General features: G+C 43.9%; 1 protein-coding gene across 1 annotated transcript in view; it reads left to right on the top strand.

The window, feature by feature from the left end:
- Positions 1–9,934: 9,934 nt before the first annotated feature.
- Positions 9,935–21,957, top strand: part of LOC124795226 (vitellogenin receptor-like) — a gene marked incomplete in the record, with an annotated part of 212,927 nt that continues 200,904 nt past the window's right edge. Inside the window, 3 exon segments of the mRNA XM_047259148.1 lie at positions 9,935–10,117; positions 10,437–10,567; positions 11,318–11,455.

Below are 21,957 nucleotides of genomic sequence, written 5' to 3'. Positions count from 1 at the left end.
TCGTCATCCTGGAGCATCAGAACTCCCGGCAATGGCCGCCGTGCCAGACGGCCCTTGCTGTGGCTGGGTGGCACCCGTGAGGAGAGCCCCTGATCGGAGTGGGTGGTATCAGGGCGGACGGTATGCAGATGAAACGCATACGGGTCCAAAACTCTGGCCGCTCTTCTGCGGCCGTCTCTCTGCGTGGTACTGATTCCTGAAGTGCTGCTTCTCTTGCCCCTTCGGCCTTCCCTTCCGTGGCTACCCCCTGGGAGGAGGGTCAGGCCCGTCGCCTAGGGGCAAAACCTTTCCCCCGTTATCTAGTTTGCACCAGGACTGATGGAGATACTTTCACCAGTGTCAAACCTTTATTCTTTGTGGAACACATTGAAGACAAGTTTGGCGAAGTGGACTCCCTGAGCAAGATGCGGTCGGGTTCGTTGCTAATAAAAACTGCTTCGGCTGCCCAATCTGCGGCCCTTCGTGCCTGTACCCATCTTGGCACAATACCCGTGTCCATTACCCCTCACCAGTCTCTAAATATGGTACAAGGTGTGATTTTTCACAGAGACCTCATCCTTCAAACTGATGAGGAACTTCGGGACAATCTCGGACGGCGGGGTGTTCACTTTGTTCGGCGTGTTCAGAAGGGTCCTAAAGATAATCGTATTGATACTGGTGCCTTTATCCTGGCCTTTGAAGGGGACACCCTCCCTGAGAAAGTTAAGATTATGGTCTATCGCTGTGATGTGAAGCCGTCCATCCCTCCTCCTATGAGGTGTTTTAAGTGCTTGCGTTTTGGCCACATGTCTTCTCGCTGTTCCCAGGACCCTCTCTGTGGTGACTGCGGACGTCCACTCCATGAGGGGAGTCCCTGTGTTCCCCCTCCTGTATGTGTAAATTGTCATGGTAGTCATTCTCCACGTTCAGCAGATTGCCCAGTCTATAAGAAAGAAAAAAAGATACAGGAGTATAAGTCCCTTGATCGTTTAAGCTACACAGAGGCCCGTAAGAAATATGCACGATTGCATCCTGTGTCCATGACATCTAGTTACGCCTTGGTTACATCTTCATCCCTTCCTCCCCCTTCCTTACCCCCATCCCGGACCCCTCTCCTTCCCCCCTCCCCTGCGGCTCCCACACCTTCTCCTCTGGGCGCTGCTCCCCCTCCCCAGCCGGAGAAGTGTCCCACTCCTTCGGCGTCTGCCGGTCAAGGGCGCGTCTCCCGGGATGCCCCTTCCCGGCACCTTCCAGGTCAAAGGTCTGCTGCAGCGCGGCGACCGCGAGAGCCGCGGTCTATCGGCCCCCAGGTCGCCCGGTCTCTTTCTGTTCCTGATCTTGCTGCAGCTGGCTCCATTATGCCACACAGCCCTCCTCGATCTCAGCCTGAAAAGAAGAAGAAACATAAGTCCCGGGACAAAGAGCCTCTGGTGTCACCGGAGGTCCCTTCCCCGACTTCACAACCGGATTCTGACCTGTCGTTTATGGATGTCGCCCCCTCCTTGTCGGTGACGGGTGGGGACCCGGCGGTATGACTGGATTTAGCGTGTTTAGCCCTCATTTAAACCATCGTTCTGTGGTTCTCCAATGGAATTGTAATGGATACTATCGTCACCTTCCGGAATTGAAATCCCTTCTTTCGTCCTACTCAGCAGCTTGTGTGGTTCTCCAGGAATCTCATTTTACTGATGCTCACTCACCGACCCTCCGTGGGTTCCGTGTTTTCTGTCGAAATCGGGTCGGACCCTTGCGGGCTTCTGGTGGCGTTTGTACGTTGGTCCGTACAGACATTGCTAGCACGTGGATTCCTCTCCAAACTACATTGGAAGCGGTTGCTGTTAGGGTCCACTTAGACTCTGCAGTCACAGTATGCAATCTTTATCTCCCTCCTGACAGGACTCTTCCACCTGCTGCCTTAACCACCCTTCTTCAGCAACTTCCTCCTCCCTTCCTCCTCCTTGGGGATTTTAATGCTCATCATCCTTTGTGGGGCAGTGCCTTTCCATCTAGAAGAGGTCTTCTTATAGACCAATTTATTGCAGACCACGACCTGTGCCTTCTTAATGATGGCTCCCCTACTCATTTCAGTGCTGGTCATGGTACCTTTTCTGCCATTGATCTTTCTCTTGCTTCTCCCTCTCTCCTCCCTTCATTACACTGGTCGCCACATGACGACCTTTGTGATAGTGACCATTTCCCGTTGATTATCACGCTCCCTTCCCGCTCCCCGATGGAGAGGTTACCTCGTTGGTCTTTCCACCGCGCCGATTGGCCTCTATATACTGCACAGGTCGAGTTTTCTCCCTCTTTGTCGGGTTGTATTGATGACGTCCTACGTGACTTGTCTGACGCGATTGTTCGCGCTGCTAACCTTGCTGTTCCGCGCTCATCTGGACAATTTCGTCGTCGGCAAGTCCCGTGGTGGAGTACGGCCATTGCCATTGCCATCCGTGATCGCCGTCGAGCTTTGCAACACTTTAAGAGGCACCCATCTGTAGCCAGCCTTTCTACCTTTAAGCGCCTTCGCGCTAAAGCCCGTTATTTAAGCAAACAGAGCAAGCGGATATGTTGGGAACGATTCGTTTCTTCCCTTGGTTCCACTGTCCCTCTGTCACGGGTATGGGCTACACTTCGCTCTCTCCAAGGTTGCCATCGGCAGTCCACCCTCCCAGGCCTTCACCTCCCAGATGGCATTTGTACGGACCCATTAGTTCTCGCAGAACATCTTGCGACCCATTTTGCAGTGGCATCTGCGTCGGCCTCCTATTCAGCTGCTTTCCTTCATCAAAAACAGCAGGCTGAAGCTGTCACCTTATGTTTCACCAGTTGTGAGTCAGAATCTTACAACGAACCTTTCACTGAATGGGAATTTCTTTCTGCTCTATCTTCTTCTCACGATACGGCCCCTGGCCCAGATTCCATTCATAACCAGCTGCTTCAACATCTCAGTGCTCCACAACGGCACCATCTTCTTCGGGTGTTTAACCGTATCTGGCTCCAGGGTGACTTCCCTTCTCAGTGGAGGGATAGCATTGTGGTTCCTGTCCTTAAGCCTGGTCAGAACCCCCTATCTGTTGACAGCTATCGGCCAATTAGTTTGACCAATGTTGGTTGTAAGTTACTTGAACGGATGGTAGCCCGTCGGCTCACTTGGGTCCTCGAATCTCGGGATCTATTGTCCCCTTACCAGTGTGGCTTTCGAGAGGGACGATCTCCAATCGATCATTTACTTCGCTTGGAATCCGCAGTTCGGCAGGCTTTTTCCCAGCGCCGCCATTTGGTTGCAGTGTTTTTTGACCTTCGCAAGGCCTATGACACGGCCTGGCGCCATCACATCTTACTAACCCTTCATCAGTGGGGTCTTCGGGGCCCACTCCCGATTTTTATCCGCCAGTTCCTGATCCATCGGTCATTCAGAGTTCGAGTTGGTACTGCTTTTAGTTCTCCACGGACCCAGGAGACGGGCATCCCACAGGGTTCTGTCTTGAGTGTCCTTCTTTTCCTCATTGCTATCGATGGACTTGTGGCCTCTGTCGGTCCCTTGGTCGCCCCTGCCCTGTATGTGGATGATTTCTGCATTTGGGTTAGTTCCTCCTCGATGCCATCTGCAGAACGGCAGCTCCAGGTGGCTATACGGCGTGCCTCTGCATGGACCATCTCCCACGGGTTTCAATTCTCTCCTTCAAAATCGCGGGTGGTCCACTTCTGTCGCCGTACTACGGTCCACCCTGATCCAGAGCTCTATCTCGCTGCACAAAGATTGCCTGTGGTTCCACAGTTTCGTTTCCTAGGTCTTCTTTTCGACAACAAGCTCACTTGGCTGCCCCATATCAGACTCCTGAAGGTAGGATGTTTCCGTAAACTCAATGTCTTTCGCTTCCTTGCCCACTCCTCTTGGGGTGCGGACCGTTCCCTCCTCCTCCGTCTTTATCGTGCTCTAGTTCTGTCACGTTTGGACTATGGTTGTCAAGTTTATGGTTCAGCTGCTCCTTCCACGCTGCACGTGCTGGATCCGGTCCACCATCGTGGTATCCGTTTGGCCACCGGTGCCTTCCCTACTAGCCCTGTTGATAGTCTCCTGGTTGAAGCTGGGATCCCCCCCCTTTCTGTTCGGCGGTCCCAGCTTCTGGTGTCTTATGCCCTTACTATCCGTTCTTCTCCCGCTCATCCTTCCTATTCTATTCTATTCCCAGACCATGGACGTCGCCCGCCTGACTCCCGCCCTCGGGCGGGTTTACCGGTTGGACTGCGCCTTGCGTCTCTTAACCGTGATTTTCGGCTTCCTTCTTTGTCCTGTCTTCCTCGCTCCCTCCCCTCCACCCCTCCTTGGTTAGTTCCTCGGCCTCGAATTCGGATGGATCTCCGTCGCGGTCCGAAAGATTCCATCCCCCCGGTGGTGTTCCGTTCCTTTTTCCGCCAAATTTTATGGGAGTTTCGGGATGCTGTTGTTTTTTACACTGATGGCTCTAAATCTGCTGATCATGTTGGGTATGCCTTCACGTCCTTTGTTGGAACGGAAAATCATCTGCTGCCACCCTCATGTGGGGTGTTTACTGCGGAATTGATGGCAATTTCCCGGGCCCTTACCTTTATTAAACAATCCCAACAAAACCGCGTTTTGTTATGTACGGACTCGATGAGTGGCCTTCTTGCTATTGACCGGTGTTTTTCGCGCCATCCCTTGGTCTCTGCCATCCATGACCATCTCGCTGATCTTCACCGTGCTGCTTGTTCCATTGACTTCCTATGGGTCCCAGGCCATGTGGGTATCCCGGGTAATGAGCTCGCTGATCGTTTGGCTGGGGGAGCAGTTACTTACCCCCCATTTTCTGTAACCCCTCCTGCAGCGGATTTACGGCTTCACATCAAATCCCACTTTGCACAGTCATGGGCCAATTCTTGGGAGGCTACTCCACTGTCTAATAAACTTCGTGCCATTAAGGTGAATCCAGGTCCATGGCGTTCTTCCTTTCGCCTCTCCCGCAAGGACTCGACCACACTGTGTCATCTCCGCATTGGCCATACCAGGCTGACCCATGGTTTCCTTTTGCATGATGAGCCACCCCCGCTATGTGGTTGTGGAGCCTTCCAGTCAGTGGCCCACATTTTGGTTGAATGCCCCCTTCTTTTGGCTCTGCGTGCTAAGTACAGACTCCCCCACACTTTACCTTTGATGTTGGCTGACGATTCCCGGATGGTCTCTCTGGTTCTAGGTTTCCTCCGGGAGAGTGGTTTTTATTCTCAGTTTTAAAGTTTTTAATCTCCCTCTGGTGTTGGGGCAGGGCGGTGAGTGTTTGGGTGTCTCCCACTGTAGGCAGTGTTCAGAGATTCCCGATTCACCTCCCTGACCGGAATCCTCTGTTCTTTCCCTTTTACTCTGTTTTTACCTCTTCTTTTTAAGGCTTGGTTAGTTTTTCTATTCCCATACGTACTTTCTGCATTATAGCAGTTGTACCTTTTAAGTCACAGGTGGTCTTGCCTATGCTGCTTCAGCATAGTGTTGGGTTCGTTCTCTTGCCAACTTCCCTCATTTGTTTTTACTATTGACAACGTGACTGCCCTTTTACGTTTCCCCTTTTTCCGTTTTATTGTTCTGACTTTTCCGAGATGTCCCGTTAGCGGAATGGAGTCTATTTGAAACAAGGGACTGATGACCTTGCTGTTTGGTCCCTTTAACCTCAAACAACCAAACAACCATTTGTCATCGCTGTACACGCCATCCAAGCTCTGTTTGACTCAATGCCCAAGCGTATCAAGGCCGTTATTACGGCCGGAGGTGGTTGTTCTGGGTACTGAATTCTCAGGATCTATGCACCCAAACTGCGTGAAAATGTAGTCACATGTCAGTTCTAATATAATATATTTGTCCAATAAATACCTATTTATCATCTGCATTTCTTCTTGGTGTAGAAAATTTAATGGCCAGTAGTGTATTACTTTCTGTAAACAACATTCTTCCAAGATCCATCAGTTGCAACTTTCCTACATTACCATTTTCTCCTTCTACAAAGACTACATAGGGACCCATGTGTGTTGATTCATATGTATTATCTTTACTAGCATATTTGTTGTTACTAGGAAACGTGTTATTTCCTATAGGAGGTACCGTTGTGGTGACCGAATTGTCAAAGCTCTTGCGACTAACCCGACTTTTGGGAAGCGGGTTGCTCATTGCAATTCCTGTCTCCTATATTTACACTCAAGTTACTGTCTGCTCCTAGAACTTCCACAGCGTGTGCAACATTATCAATATCTACCATATCTACGTCCCCTTCAACATTACCAGTGTGCTTTTCACTTGCCTTGGCCCTCTTCGGAACATTTGCGTCAGGAGCTACTGCCTGTTGGGGTGATGGTGATCGGTGTCTCGCCTTTTGTCGCTGGGTGTTGTTTGTCTGACACTGCGTGAAGACAGCTGAACTTGTTGAATGCTGATCCATCTCCATATGATCATTCTGAGGACAGTGATCTTGAGAGGACATTTTGATGATACCCAATTGATGCTTATTTGTAATTAACACTGCTGAAGGAGGGTGCATCATGACAGTCTCGTTGTTGTGACTCGTATGCAAAGCAATAGCCGACCCTTGACCGGTATCGACTGGGATATCGTCATTAGTTTCCATTTTAAAAATAGCCGCTGAGAGAAATCTCCCAGCGACGATGCTTTGACACTTGTTACTAACTACTCGTAGTTAAAATATCCAGTAGATTACAATAAAAAAGCTTAAGTTCCACAAAACACCTGATGGAGTCTGCCGGCCACCGCATGAAGCACTAACGACTGCTCAACACGGCTGCCGTAACTGTGAGCAACAATTTGTCGTTACCCGCTCGTCGAAAAGTTTTTCACTGCCGACAACACAATTTACACTCGAACTGTTAATAATCGCCCTTTCTCAAAGTTCTTGAGAGCGATAGGAAGAACGCCGTTGTTTATTTAGTTGCTAACCATAGATCCCCTGGTTGACCAATCTTGGATGTAGGTGATGGTTTTCGTTGGACTGGTTGTAATTGTGGCTGTGGGGGTCGTTTGACTAGCTTTTAAATTTGAAATCTTTCTTTTGAGAGTTTTTCATTTTTTCTGTAACTGCATACGTACGATTTCCAACCTTGTTAACAAGATGGGAGAAAACTGCCGTGTTATTCAGAAGTCTGGTAAGATTAAAATGTTTTATGTAGTTCCCAATTTACGGTTTGCTGTTTGGTATAGAGAGACTTGATCTCTTTGTTTAGCCAAATTTTTTGAGCTATTTGCTTAGTTTCCGGTGCACCTGCGGAACTGTTTATGGTAATTTCCAAGAATGATTGCCTATCGAAGCTGGAGGGCTCCAAAAAACACATATCGATCGTGCGATAGTAAATCGATTATGGAAGTCCCGTGGCGCGCGTTATGATGAATTATTTTTAATTGTCATTTTTATCAGTTGTTTCTTCAGTTCGTGTACATTACATTCCCACCGTTATTATTTGTGATTCCATTCGAAAATCGGCGCAGTTTTTGTTGATAGCGAGTGTAATGTCAGCTGCTTCTCACGTTTCTTCTGCGGATTGTGTGACATGGAAAACTCTTAATTGCATGCATATCCAGCATTGACAAATGTTTGAATTTCTCCCGCAAATTTGGACTTCTGCCGGACGACGAAAGGAGGGATTGTGTTGACTGTGGTGCTGCGAAGTCTGTAAAACTTCGTAAGAGGAGTGTGTACGCTGAGATTCCGTTGCAATTTCTTTGCGGAAAGCGATCCAGCATCTGGAGAAGTACGTGGTTCGAGTCCTCCAAATTGTCGATTCAGACGAGCGTAATTCGGAAATACAGAAGCGTCCGATCTTACCCGTCGGCTTTGACTCATGACGTCACAAATGTAGCGGAAACGACTATAAACGACAATTCCAATATGGCGGATATAAAAACATCGCATACGTATTATCCAATATGGCGGATATAAAAACATCGCATACGTATTATAAACACTGAAATACACAAGTTTCACAAAAAGCCTAATGACTCTAACGGGACAAGCGTGGGAAATTGGGGGTTTTTGGGTGGGGACAAATTAAATATACACAAATGTAGCCACCGACCGCCATACAAAACCACGCAAAACAACGAAATAAATCAACATCACAAAACTGACCAAATACCAAAAAACGCATTCCTATCCAGAATCGGACACTTCCCTTGGCCTATGTAGCTCAACAGAACCTACCGATCACATCCCCCAACACCAACCTAAAAAACCAACACTTCCCTTACACCTACATACATCTACAACAGCTCCCAATCACATAAATTACGATCGAACAAAGATAATAATAAACAAGTGGTACTCGAGGCCAGGCGAAGGGGGCTGCGCCCCCCCCCCCCCGACCCCCCCCACCAAAGAAAACCTCCCAACCTAACCTCGTATTCAGGGCTACGCTACAGATCAATGTGTAGGTCCCTAACGTCACGGGTCAAAGCCGACGCGTGAGATCGGATGTTTCTGTTGACACAAAACACACATCAAAAACAAAAAAACGGAACTTACCTCAAAAAAGTTCCAGCCCCACAAACTAGATTGGCCACCACAATCACACACAAATGCACCCTAACTAACCACTTTCGGCCTATACATTTTACCCACAGCCCTTAAAAAAACCCGAAAAATGCAATAGGCCTCTGGGACACTCTTCCGCCAACAGTACTCATCTAAATGAGACTGAAGGTTGGAAGAGCGCCTCTTCCCCCTCCCAAGAACTGACTTAACCGCCCCCACATCCCCTCAATTGTCTTAGTGCAAGTCCCAGTATCATAATTCTTAAATTCTAGACTGTGGTTCACTACTAAATGATTAAATCCCCTGTCACCCAACCCCCTATAAGAAGAAAAAGCATCAGAAACTATTGTGGACCCGGGCTCTACATACTCCTCAATTAACCCCACTAATTCAGCCTTCGACCTCCCCTCCAGAACCCTAAAAACACATTCAGTACCCCCACCCCCGTGAACAACAGCCCCCCACACCCAAAGACCAGCCACAGACTTCCCCCTCCCATACTTCCTTTTACCAAACTGCGACTCGTCCACCTCCACAAGCACCCCATGCCCACCCAACTTACCCCTGTACTTAATAAATTCCGAACACACTTCACGACAAAAGGAATACCAGTCTAAAACAGTCCTCTCACTCACACCAGTCTCAAACGCGTAAAAACTCTGTGGGCATCTATAACAAAAATAATATGTAATAAGCACAATCTCACGCATGCCCAATCTAGACTTCTCGAACCAGGTACCACGCCTTATAGAACGCCATACGCCATCTTTCCGGCAACACCACATGTATCCGTCGCTGGTCCGAGAGGCCGGAACTTTAACCAATTTCATCGCCTCAAGGCAAAGAGAACACTTAACAACTTCGGCGATTAAACCGAATAGTTGTAAGAACTTGATAAGTTCTAACGCTGTCTCGCCCATCATCGCCCTCAACCGAACACTATTAAGGCGGTCTTTCATATCCATTCCTAAACAAAAAACCACAACCAAATACACTCAATAACAAACTCACCCGACATACAGCAATGAGCATTAAATTAAAACAAACGAAAACCATGAACACACCACCAGAGAGCACCACAAACAAAAACAAGACTACACTCCGCGCCGTAATGACTTCACACACCACAACACGCTTACGTCACGGGTCAAAGCAGACGAGTAAGATCGGAGGTTTCTGTTGACCCCGTAATTCTTGTGTCGTGCTGGATTCGAGATTACACGTTGCAAGCCACAGCATCAGAAACTGAGTTATCGGCGAATACCGTGTGTGACTACAAACTGTAAATCAATATAATTAAGGTAAAAAAATTCACACACACACACACACACACACACACACACACACACACACACAGTAGGGAAGAGAGCAATAGCTTCCCAGGTTGGCAACACTCACAGCGTGAACCAAAACAAACAGATATAAACAGTAAACACTGTTGCAGTGCGAAGTGGGAAATAGTTTGAGGAGTGTAAATATTGCAGTACAACAAAAAGTGTAGAACGGCAAATACTGCAAAGTGCAAAGGTGAAACGAAGTCTTTAGATGCCAACCGCTGCTAGCAAGGAGGAAAGGAGCAAAATATGTAAATAAACACTGTAAGTAACTTGCACACCAACTTTATAAACGAAACGCTGGTATGAACCAAAAACAACCAAAAATGTATGCAATTTGCAGAATAACCACGGAAGATGCTTTTTAAATAATAGTGAAACGCGTCTGTGTAAGTCTTGCAGTCAGCTCAAGACGGATAATCTATAGTAACAGATTATTATAAATGGTTCAGGTTAAACTTCCTCATGTTCTACTTCTTGAATCTCAAAACCCCATTTTAATTAGAGATTACCCTAATGAACTGCTCAATGTAGAATTTTTGATTGTTTCTAAGATAGCAATAATATGGTGTTTACTTTCCAGACAACATAAATTGTGAGGCTCCATTGTACTGGAAGTGTGAAGATGGACGATGTATACAGACCAGATTCAAATGTGATGGGAACAATGATTGTGGAGACTGGTCAGATGAAAAGGATTGTAATGCATCCAAGGTACATTCTTCTTTGCCATCAGATAGGCCTAAGCCAACTTAATGAATTTCTCATTGACTTTAAGCCTCTTAAAGTCTGAAGTGTACAAACAGGTGTTTAGTCCTGCAATCCTATCTTGGAAGCCACTGTGTAGTCAGAAGCCCAACTTGATAACTTTGCTGCTTAGTTCTGAATTGGTAGAAATTGGACATAGGGAAATGATTTGCCCTGATACTGCTTCTATAGGGCATAAATGTTAAATTTTCCTGCTTACAATTGACTAATGTTTACCTTGTCAGTATCAAAGATAACTTGATGTTATTTCCATAATTCTTATTCAGACAGTAATGTGTAGTATGGGATCTCTATTTTGCTGCTTCAAATTTTAGTACCTTGTGCTCAAATTTTTCATCCCACCAATCTTTTGTTAGTTAAGTTCTAGGCCTACTGACCGAAAGTAATTTCATGGTTATAGAAATGTTTGACTTAACATATAAGTAGGACTAAATATTTTAAAATTTTGTACTTTGTTTTTTTGTTCATATGAATGTAGTGAATGTTAAATCAAAAGAAGTATGATCTCATCTGTATTTAGACAGACAAGTGGGTTAGTGTGATAAAAGAATGTAGTGACATGATTAACTGATGTTACGTGGCATTTTGGACAGTGACAAACTTGCCACTTAAATTTTAGGAAGGGATGGTGATTTATAATTTTACATGTTGAGGCATGTAGTCTACAGAATTTAGTAATTAAACTTTTATATCTAGGTATCCGATGTGCAAAAGGTCTGCAGTGATGAGGATTTTGCATGTGGTGATGGCACCTGCATTCCAGATAGCTGGGTGTGTGATGGCCTCAAGGACTGCCAGAACGGCAATGATGAAGTTTTGGGCTGTTCTAGAAAGGTAACTGATTAAATTTTTAAATGGGTTAATACATCCAGGGCTTTGGGGGGGGCAGAAGAGGGGAGGGGGGGAGAGAGAGAGAGAGAGAGAGAGAGAGAGAGAGAGAGAGAGAGAGAGAGAGAGAGAGAGAGAGAGAGAGAGAATTTACTCATACATATAAACCTAAAACACAAAGTGGTTTGGGAAACATCTCACAAGGGAACCTCCCCAGAGGTCCTTGGTTCAAGTCGAGTGAAAAGTTTAATTTCTTAAATTAATTTGTTACTTCACTCCATAATCTATATTTGCGTCTTTTAATAGGTTTGGACAGTAACCTGTATTGGAGCATTTCCTTCATGTAACCCAAAGAAATACCATCAGATTGAAGTTGCAGTATTTCCTCTTCGTACAGATCATCAACAATCCAACCATTTGGTACGTACAGCCCCCGCAGCAATCAGCAAGGTATCGTCATCACCACACGTACTGTTTATCAACAAATGTAGGAAATAATCATACAAATGTTCGACAGTCTTTCGATCCCTTAAGGAACTTTCCGATTCCTTACAGTTCGGAAAATATTCATTGACCTTGTTATTGAAGTCGCGAGCTATATTTGCTGGATTCATATTGCCCACTGAATACATCTCACTTATTTAATGCACCCTCGTCCAAAGTAGCGAACAGTCAACTGCCAGCCCCGGAGCGTTGTTAGCAGGAATGCTCTCTCTTCGGTGCGCTGTAGTCGACTGACGTTGTGTGTTTCGATGATTGTTTAGGTGTAGCATTCCCATACTACGGCTCAGTTACCTCGCATCGCACGTACGGGTAATAACTGTCTGAAAATAAAAAATTAAACTTTTCACTCTAGGGAAGACTTGAACCAAGGACCTCTTGTTCTGCAGCTGCTCACACTAACCACGGGACCACGGCGCTCCTGAGCTCACACTATCCTTGATGTTGCCTATCTTGCGCATGGACTACTCAGTTTGTATATTTTGCTTATTTTTTTCATAGTTCCACACAACTTCTTCCTGTTTTCTTGATTGATCTGTGTTCAGTTTTTCAAGGCCTATCCACTGAGCCAACTTATAACAAAATCTGAGGGGGTTGCAATGGGGAGGTTACCTTGTCAGTATAAAAGGCTCAGTATGGGTAAAATACAAATAACATTTAGTAAGTGAAGATAGCTGAGTGATTTTATAATTGTCTACTGTTAGACGGGACTCAATCCTGATACAACAGCACTAAAAAGGAACTAGAACCTGCAATACCACTTTACTGATGACAGTTAGACACAACACTAACAGTTAAACATATTTGTGATTACTGATAACTGTAGCATACTTTGTATCAGATATAATTCATGTCTTTAGGGAAATTAGTTATGTTATTAAGTAACTGTTTCATTTTTGTGCATGTATGTATAGCTAGAAAGTGTAACTACATCATGGTTCTTTGTATGATTCATGCTAACTGAACGTGTGGGAGTATCTTGTGAAGAGAATGTGTAAGCCGTCCTAGCAGCCAGGCTGAAACTTAAAGGCCAGACATTTGAATTACTAGCTCTCTGGAGCATTTATGTATTGTAATGACCTTTTATTTATTGGCTTTTAAGCATCAAAGAGTAGTTTCTCCATAACTTTGATTAGAATTTCACTATTTTAGTAGAAAAATTAAGACAGTATTTAATGTTCTTTCTATGTAATGTGTTGGTGTTACATTGTAAAGTGAACATCGATAGCATTAAGACATTAACATTTTGCGTGTATGTAGAGATTAATATAGGCTCTTGTGAGAAGACTTAGTAGAGAAACTATTTGTTGCTTCTTTACATGGTGATAACTAGGTCTATGTTTAAAGCCAACAAGCAAGCACGTAATATCACAATGGCACAGAACCAAATAAGTAATGTAATTACATCCTCAAATAGTGCCACAGAATTTCAACCAAGCATAGTTAGCGAAGTGTCTGTTATGGCTGAGCAACTCGCAGTAATTTCTGCTCACACATCAGTAACACAAATGATTGCAATATCTGACATTCATATGTCGGGTGAAATCCAAAGACATACACAGCAACCAAATAAAAACATGAGTATGACGTCTGTTACAGAAGCACTCACTGGGGGAGAATTGCCCGCAACTGTGCGCGAAACCAAAAGAACTGCCGAAACTAAAAGCAATAAATGATATTACTGAAAAATTCCAAAATTTGGAAGCAAAACAGTCACTTGATGGCCAGTCTAGCATAACTCATCACACAAGAACAGCAATACAAAGAGTTAACAACCAAATACGAAGATATCTTATATTGTCAAGATAAACTAAATAATAAAGTGCAAGAAGTTATCCATATACAGAACACCATTGCACAGGACATGACTACAAACAAGCATGAAAACGAGCAAGCAATCATTGATCTTACTTGGAGGATAGACACTCTTTTAGTCTCAAAGGTGAGAAACAAATAGAGAAACGTTTCAACGAACATAAGTTCGCTTTTTCTAAAGACGTAGAGGGAATGGGAGAAAGTGCAAACCGAGACAGTGCAAAATTATGTGGATCAAACATTGGCAGAAACTGTTGCTAATGTACAACATAACAATGAAACTGCACAAGGACCACTTAAATCAGAAATTCAGGAAATTGAACAAAATATAGGAGAAGAATTTCCTGCTTGGAAGGCAAAGGTTGAACTTGAACTTAAAAGCATGCCAGCAAGGTTTAGTTAATACTAGAGTGGCACCTGTTACCTGCAGTTTATCAAAAGCAGACATTATTCCTGACAAAATCAGTGAAACTGAATCCATGTATTGGCGCGTATTCGCGTAATCAACGGGAACCAAATTATCAGGAATATCGTCCACCATAAAATAGTAACCAGAATACACTTGTGACTGAGTGAAGAAATAATGCTTAAATATTGTCAATTTCAGATATTTAACCCCGAAAGAGGCGATCAATCCCATGGTCTTTATGAAGCAATTTAGAGGGATATTGCCATGAATATGGACTGAGCAACAAAAAATTATGTACATTGCAGGATTCATTCATGGGATGGATTGATGTGGGTGTCAGAAGCATCCAAATGTTGTCAAGAATATCAGCAATTTGAAAACGCTTTCTTGCACAAATACTGGAATAAAGGAGTGCAAGAAAGATGACACAAGGAAGTTTTTGACCCACAACCATTTTATTTCAAAAACGGAACCTTAAGGAAGTATTTCTCAAATACATAATTAAAGCAAATACTGGAATGAACCAATCTTGACAAAAGATATTATTCAAATATTAAAGGCCAAACTTCCACTAGAAGTAAAGGAAAAACTTCTACATTTGCCTGAACACCACGTGGAAGATTTTTTTTTTTTTGCCACATTGGATTTGATAGACATCCTATTCTAAGAATCACATGTGTGCTATACCCAACCAAATTACCAACCTAACAAATATAATAGTAACAACAAAACGTATGGAACCAAACCTTTTGCACACAATTCACCAAACGCACAGGTGAACTACTTCCAGAAAAATGTGAAATCTTGTAATGAAAATCCAGACAAATGTAATCAAAACCAACAAGGTGAACACACATACAAATGGAAATGGATGAAAAATAATAAGAGGAGGAAAGGATATTACCGAGAGAGGAATTACCAGCCAAAACGCAGATATCAGCAACAAATCTGAGAGTATCACAACCAACCACAACCTTCAGGTTGGGAACCAAACGTCAATGCAAATGAATGGCGAAACCAACCTCCAGTAATAACTGACATAACAGAGCAAACATCTAACAATAATGGACAATCGTTAAACTAGATTAGAGAGTCAGAAGCCCCGACGGCGCAGTCGAGGAAGTTTGTAGGGGCGAAAATTTAAGCATCTATTTCTTCAGGTACAATGATGACATATTATCAATAGAACAACTTCAGCAAGATATGATGCCTTGTAAAGAGGAACATACCACTGAACCTGTTGCGAAAATTCAAGCGGAAACTGAAGGCATTACTGTGTGCAGGTTACTTTAGACACAGACCAGCAGTAAATGTCATTTCTGAGAAGTTATTTCAAAAAATACTTCAGAAAGTAAATCCACCAATTTTCCCTGTTCAGTGTTGTGGGATTGTGGGCCAGACTGGTCATAAGTCTTCTCAGGCTAAAGTGCAGTCTCAACTACAGTTAAACATAGGAGATGATAGCTACTGTAATTCTGTCAGAGACAGCAAAGGACTTGGAAGAGCAGTAGAACGGAATTGACAGTGTCTTGAAAGGAGGATATAAGACAAACATCAACAAAAGCAAAACGGGGATAATGGAATGAAGTCAAATTAAATCGGGTGATGCTTGAGGGTATTAGATTAGGAAATGAGACTCTTAAAGTAGTAAAGGAGTATTGCTATTTGGGGAGCAAAATAACTGATGATGGCTGAAGTAGAGAGGATATAAAATGTAGACTGGCAATGGCAAGAAAAGAGTTTCTGAAGAAGAGAAATTTAACATAGAGTATAGATTTAAGTGTCAGGAAGTCGTTTCTGAAAGTATTTGTATGGAGTGTAGCCATGTATGGAAGTGAAACATGGACGATAACTAGTTTGGACAAGAAGAGAATAGAAGCTTTCAAAATGTGCTGCTACAGAAGAATGCTGAAGATTATATGGGTAGATCACATAACTAATGGGGAGGTACTGAATAGAATTGGGGAGAAGGGGAGTTTGTGGCACAACTTGACAAGGAGGAGGGACCGGTTGGTAGGACATGTTCTGAGGCATCAAGGGATCACAAATTTAGCATTGGAGGGCAGAGTGGAGGGTAACAATTGTAGAGGGAGACCAAGAGATGAATGCACTAAGCAGATTGAGAAAGATGTAGGTTGCAGTAGGTACTGGGAGATGAAGCTTGCACAGGATAAAGTAGCATGGAGAGCTGCATCAAACCTGTCTCAGGACTGAAGAAGAAGAAGAATTGCATATTCCTTGTAATAGAAAGACTGGTTGAAGGCTGTATCTTGGAAATTGATGAATTTATAGAGAGGAATTGGCATATTGATTTTTCTCTGGGCCGTGCCAGTTTTACAGTAATGGATCAAAGATATCAGGTGAATCTTCTCAGGGAACATAGTTGTCATGGAAAATATTGCCATGGACGAAAACTGCAAATAAAATGGATACATTGTGAACCTGCACAGGAATACCAAATTAATTATTTGCAACCAGTCTTAAAAACTGAAGATGTGGTGTACAAAAAAGTAAAAGAACCTGAATATTTGTAATACCATCAAAGAAAGCAATTATACGATCTTATACAGGAATATTATGAAGTCTTTAAAGAAAAGCCTGGTGTAATCGAGGGATACACGTGTCATTTAGATGTGATTCCACACAGTTTTTTGCCGTACTTTTCGTCCAGTACCGTGGCATCTATGAAAGGCAGTTGTTGCAGAAATCCAACAGATGCTTGAATGGGAGCTGATTGAACCTTCAAGTCCATACTGTAGTCCTATTCATGTTGTCCCGAAAAAGGAAGGAAATGTTTGTCTCGTGCTATACGCACGGCGAATAAATAAGATTATTGTGCCCGTGTGAACTCGTCCGGAAAATATCGTTAAGTTAATTCAAAAGTTCAAAGGATTGAAATACTTACCGAATATTGATCTCGGGAGTTCATTTTGGCAGGTGGCACCTGACGAACAATCAAAAAAGTACACTGCGTTTGTACATGCAGATAGAAGCTACCAATTTAAGGTTCTACCTTTCAGGCTGAATGTGAGCTCAAGAGTTCTTGTAAATGCTCTAGATTATGCATTGGGACCTGCACTTCGAAGCAGTTTAACTTTGTTTGTGGATGACATGCTCATTACTACGGCCACATGGAAGGAACACGTCGATTTAATGAGGGGAGTATTAAAACATTCCAAGGAAGCAGGCATAACTGCAAATCTGCAAAAGTCCCATTTCGCTTGGGATAAAATTAAATTTCTAGGTCATCTTATAAACAAAAAAGAGTATTACGGGACTCTGAGAAATTAAAGTCAATCAAAAACTTTACAGTTTCAACAGCTAAAAAGCAATTGAAGGGATTCCTCAGAGTTGCTTCTTTTTCAGGTGCTTCATTTATGACCACTCTATTAATGCAGAACCGTTGTACAGCTTGTTACGAAAAAATACTCTGTGGGCGTGGATGCAACAATGCCAGCATGCATTTGAAGCAATAAAACTAAGGCTAGTTAATTCACACATATTATATCATCCAGATATGAGCCAAGAATTTGAATTAATGGCGGGTGCTTTGGAAATTGGAATTGGTTCCTGCCTCTTCTAAGTAAAAATAATAGGTGGCAAAAAAAAACTTTGCCCCATAGCTTTCACTAGCCGACTGTTAACTGCATGTGAACGAGCATATACAACTACCGAAAAGGAAGCATTGGCCCTATTCTGGTCATTTCATTATTACTTATACGGAACAAAGGCAACAGTATACTGTGACCACAAAGCCTTAAGTTTTTTGCAAACATGTAAGTTATTACATCCAAGATTAGCAAGATGGATGTTCTCACTCAGAGAGTTTCAATTTAAAATTAGATACATAAGCAGACAAGATAATTTCATTGCCGATGTACTGTCAAGAATGCCAGACTGTGATGTGTCAACAATTAACATCAGACAATCCTTTAGAGTTCAAAATTCTATTAATGAATAATAAAAATACAGAAAACATTTTCTAAGAATGTGTAAACACATGGGAAAACTGCAAAATGAAGATCCTTGTTGGCTTTCAATAAAAGAAGCTTTAGGAAAACATGGAAGCGGAGATCTGAAGTGACTGTACAAAGTTGAGGAGGACATCTTATTTTTCAGAGGGCACATTGATTCAGATAATTGGGAGTGTGTGTTCCTGAGAAGAATGAGGATGACTTAATTTTGTACACACACATCACTCCGAAACATTTTGGAGTATTAAAATGTGCTCAAAAGATTCAAGCATATTGCTACTTCCCAAATATTCGCAAGAAAGTACACCGGCAGTTAAGGAAATGTAAAATTTGTCATGTACATCTACATGGATACTCTGCAAATCACATTTAAGTGCCTGGCAGAGGGTTCATTGAACCACCTTCACAATTCTCATAATTCCACTCTCGTATAGTGCGCGGGAAGAATGAACACCTATATCTTTCCCTATGAGCTCTGATTTCCCTTATCTTTGTGATCGTTCCTCCCTATGTAAGTTGGTGTCAACAAAATATTTTCACATTCGGAGGAGAAAGTTGGTGACTGGAATTTTGTGAGAAGATTCCGTCGCAACGAAAAACGCCTTTCTTTTAATGATGTCCATCCCAAATCCTGTATCATTTCTGTGACACTCTCTCCCATATTTTGTGATAGTACAAAATGTGCTGCCTTTCTTTGAACTTTCTCGATATACTCAGTCAGTCCTATCTGGTAAGGATCCCACACCGTGCAACAGTAGTCTAAAAGAGGACGGACAAGCATAGTGTAGTCAGTCTCCTTAGTAGGTCTGTTACATTTTCTAACAAGGGAACATCCCCATTGCACTCCCTTCAGATTTAGTTATAATTTGGCACAGTGGATAGGCCTTGAAAAACTGAACACAGATCAATTGAGAAAACAGGAAGAAGTTGTGTGGAACTGTGAAAAAATAAGCAAAATATAGAAACTGAGTAGTCCATGGGCCACATATGCATCATCATGGACAAAGCGACTCGAGGAGCACTGTGGTCCCGTGGTCGCGTGAGGAGCTGCAAAACGAGAGGTCCTTGGTTCAAGTCTTCCCTCGAGCGAAAATTTTACCTTCTTTATTTTTGCAGAATTATGATCTGTCCGTTCGTTCATTGACGTCTCTGTTCACTGTAATAAGTTTAGTGTCTGTGTTTTGCGACCGCATCGCAAAACCATGTGATTAGTAGACGAAAGGACGTGCCTCTCCAATGAGAACCGAAAACATTTGATCGCAAGGTCATAGGTCAACCGATTCCTCCACAGGAAAACACATCTGATATATTCTATACGACACTGGTGACGGCATGTGCGTCACATGACAGGAATATTTTGTCGACCCACCTAACTTGTATACTTGGCGAATGGGTAAAAAGATTCTTCTACCCTGCCCGATTTAGGTTTTCTTGTGGATGTGATAATCGCTCCCAAAAAAGTGATGAAAACATAAGTTTGTCACATAAACTGAGAATAAAAAATTAAGCTTTTCACTGAATGGAAGATTTGAATCAAGGACCTCTCTTTCCGCAGCTGCTCAAGTTACCATGAGACCACGGCGCTCCTGCGTTCCTAATCTCCTTGTGTTGCTTATCTTCCCATGAACTAATCAGTTTGTATATTTTGCTTATTTTTTCACAGTTCCACACAACTTCTTCCTGTTTTCTCAATTGATCTGTGTTCAGTTTTTCAAGGCCTATCCACTGTGCCAACTTACAACTAAATCTGAGGGGGGTGCGATGGGGAGGTTCCCTTGTAAGTGTCCTGCCAATGAAACTCAGTCTCTGGTTAGCCTTCCCCACAACATTTTCTATGTGTTGCTTCCAATCTAAATTGTTCGTAATTGTAGTTCCTAGGTATTGCGTTGAATTTACGGCTTTTAGACAAGACTGATTTATCGTGTAACTGAAGTTTAACACGTTCTTTTCAGCACTCGTGTGGATTATCTCAGACAGCCAAACCAGGAAATTTTTGTGTGATGGATTTCCTACATCCTATTTTCCCTACTAAACCACTGTCAATCATTTCGGTCGACGTCTGTGATCCTCACCCGTCATAAAGAGGTGGATGCAAGTATATTGTGGGGTTTCTTGATCTATTCACTAAATATGTCAAACTATATGCGTTAAAATCAGCTACTGGTTCATACATAGCCAAGAAACTGGTCAAAGATTATATAGTCAATTTAGGCAAACCAGAGGCTATTCTTTCTGACAATGGGTCAACATTCACTGGATTTCGTTGGAGGCAAACACTAAGTAACTGTGGTATAAAACAGAGTCTAACATCAGTGTACGACCCTTCGGCAACCCCCCTGCGGGTCCGGGGGTTAGAATAGGCCCGAGGTATTCCTGCCTGTCGTAAGAGGTGACTAAGAGTCCCTCCTCCTCAAGGGGTAGTTTGCACCTGCGTCCGGAGACGGACGGTTCCACGACATATTTGTGGTCATTTTGGTTTTTCACTTATTCTGGTTTCTTCCTTCCTTTGTTTGGTTCCTTTCTGTGTCCTTCTCGCTCTCACTGTCTTCCTTACTTTTTACCTTGCCTCCTTCTTGTTGCCTCCTTCTCCACCCTCTGGTCTCCACCTCGGCTTTTGAGACAGTCTTTCCTTTCTCTCCCTCTCTCCCTTTTTTTTCCTCCTCTTCTTTCCTCCCTGTGCGTGCCTGAAGGCCGACCCACGCGTTCGCATGCGTAGCCGGTGACGGGGTAACGCGTAATTCCCCGCCCTGTGTAGACAAGTAAGGCACGCACGTACCCCCTGGTAAAAGCCAGGCCCAGGGAGGGGTGATTCCCCGAGCTGACACCTTCCGACCATGCTGATTGGTCCCTCCATCCGTTTCTTGAGAGATGTGACCTGAGTTGTAAACATTCGCCTAAGGCAGGAGTGCCCTCTGAGAGGGTTCCCACAAGGAAGGAGCACGTCATCAGAGACGCTAGCAATCATGGGGATTCATCCGCAATGGATTTCTCTTCTTTCCCTCTCGACTCCTGCCCAAAAACGGAAACTTGACCAGCCACCGGTGACAAAAGTACTACAGCCTGCCCCAAAGTTCCTCGTAGTTTCTAGATCTGAGGACGGAAAGGATTTTTCGTCAGTCAACCCTTTCGTTATCCAGAAGGGTGTAGATGCCATAGCGGATCTGTCAAGTCTTGTACCAGGATGCATAACGGTACCTTGTTGTTCGAAACGGAGAGAGCCTTTCAGGCACAAAAACTCCTGTACATGTTCCCTGTCCGGGTGGAGGCTCACCGCACTTTGAATTTGTCACGTGGTGCGGTATATACTAGATCACTCGATGGATTGATTGACGAGGAGATTCAGTCTTTCCTCACTCAGCAGGGCGTGACGGCTGTCCATAGGGTCATGAAAAAGGTCGACAATGACCTTGTACCGACCCGGACACTTTTCTTGACCTTTGATAGTGTTCAGCTGCCATCGCGCATCAAAGCGGGCTAAGAGGTTATTTCTGTTCGCCCCTATATCCCGACACCTACGCGCTGCTACCAGTGTCAGCGTTTTAATCACACTTGCCAGTCATGTTCTAATGCGGCTGAATGCGTCACTTGTGGCAGGGACGCCCATGAGGGTGACTGTCCACCTCCGTCTCCTCGTTGCGTGAACTGTCAGGGTGACCATGCAGTGTCCCCTCGCGACTGTCCCATCTACAAGGATGAACGCTGTATACAGGAAATTAGGGTCAAAGAGAAAGTGTCCACCTCGGCTGCTCGCAAGCTGTTCGGTAGTAGGAAGCCCACGCTGCTCCGTGCGGGGAAATACAGTACTGTCC

This window comes from Schistocerca piceifrons, chromosome 4, assembly GCF_021461385.2.
Source record: "Schistocerca piceifrons isolate TAMUIC-IGC-003096 chromosome 4, iqSchPice1.1, whole genome shotgun sequence".
In the NCBI taxonomy this organism is placed as follows: Eukaryota; Metazoa; Arthropoda; class Insecta; order Orthoptera; family Acrididae; genus Schistocerca; species Schistocerca piceifrons.
This window is presented reverse-complemented; position numbering and strand designations above follow the sequence as displayed.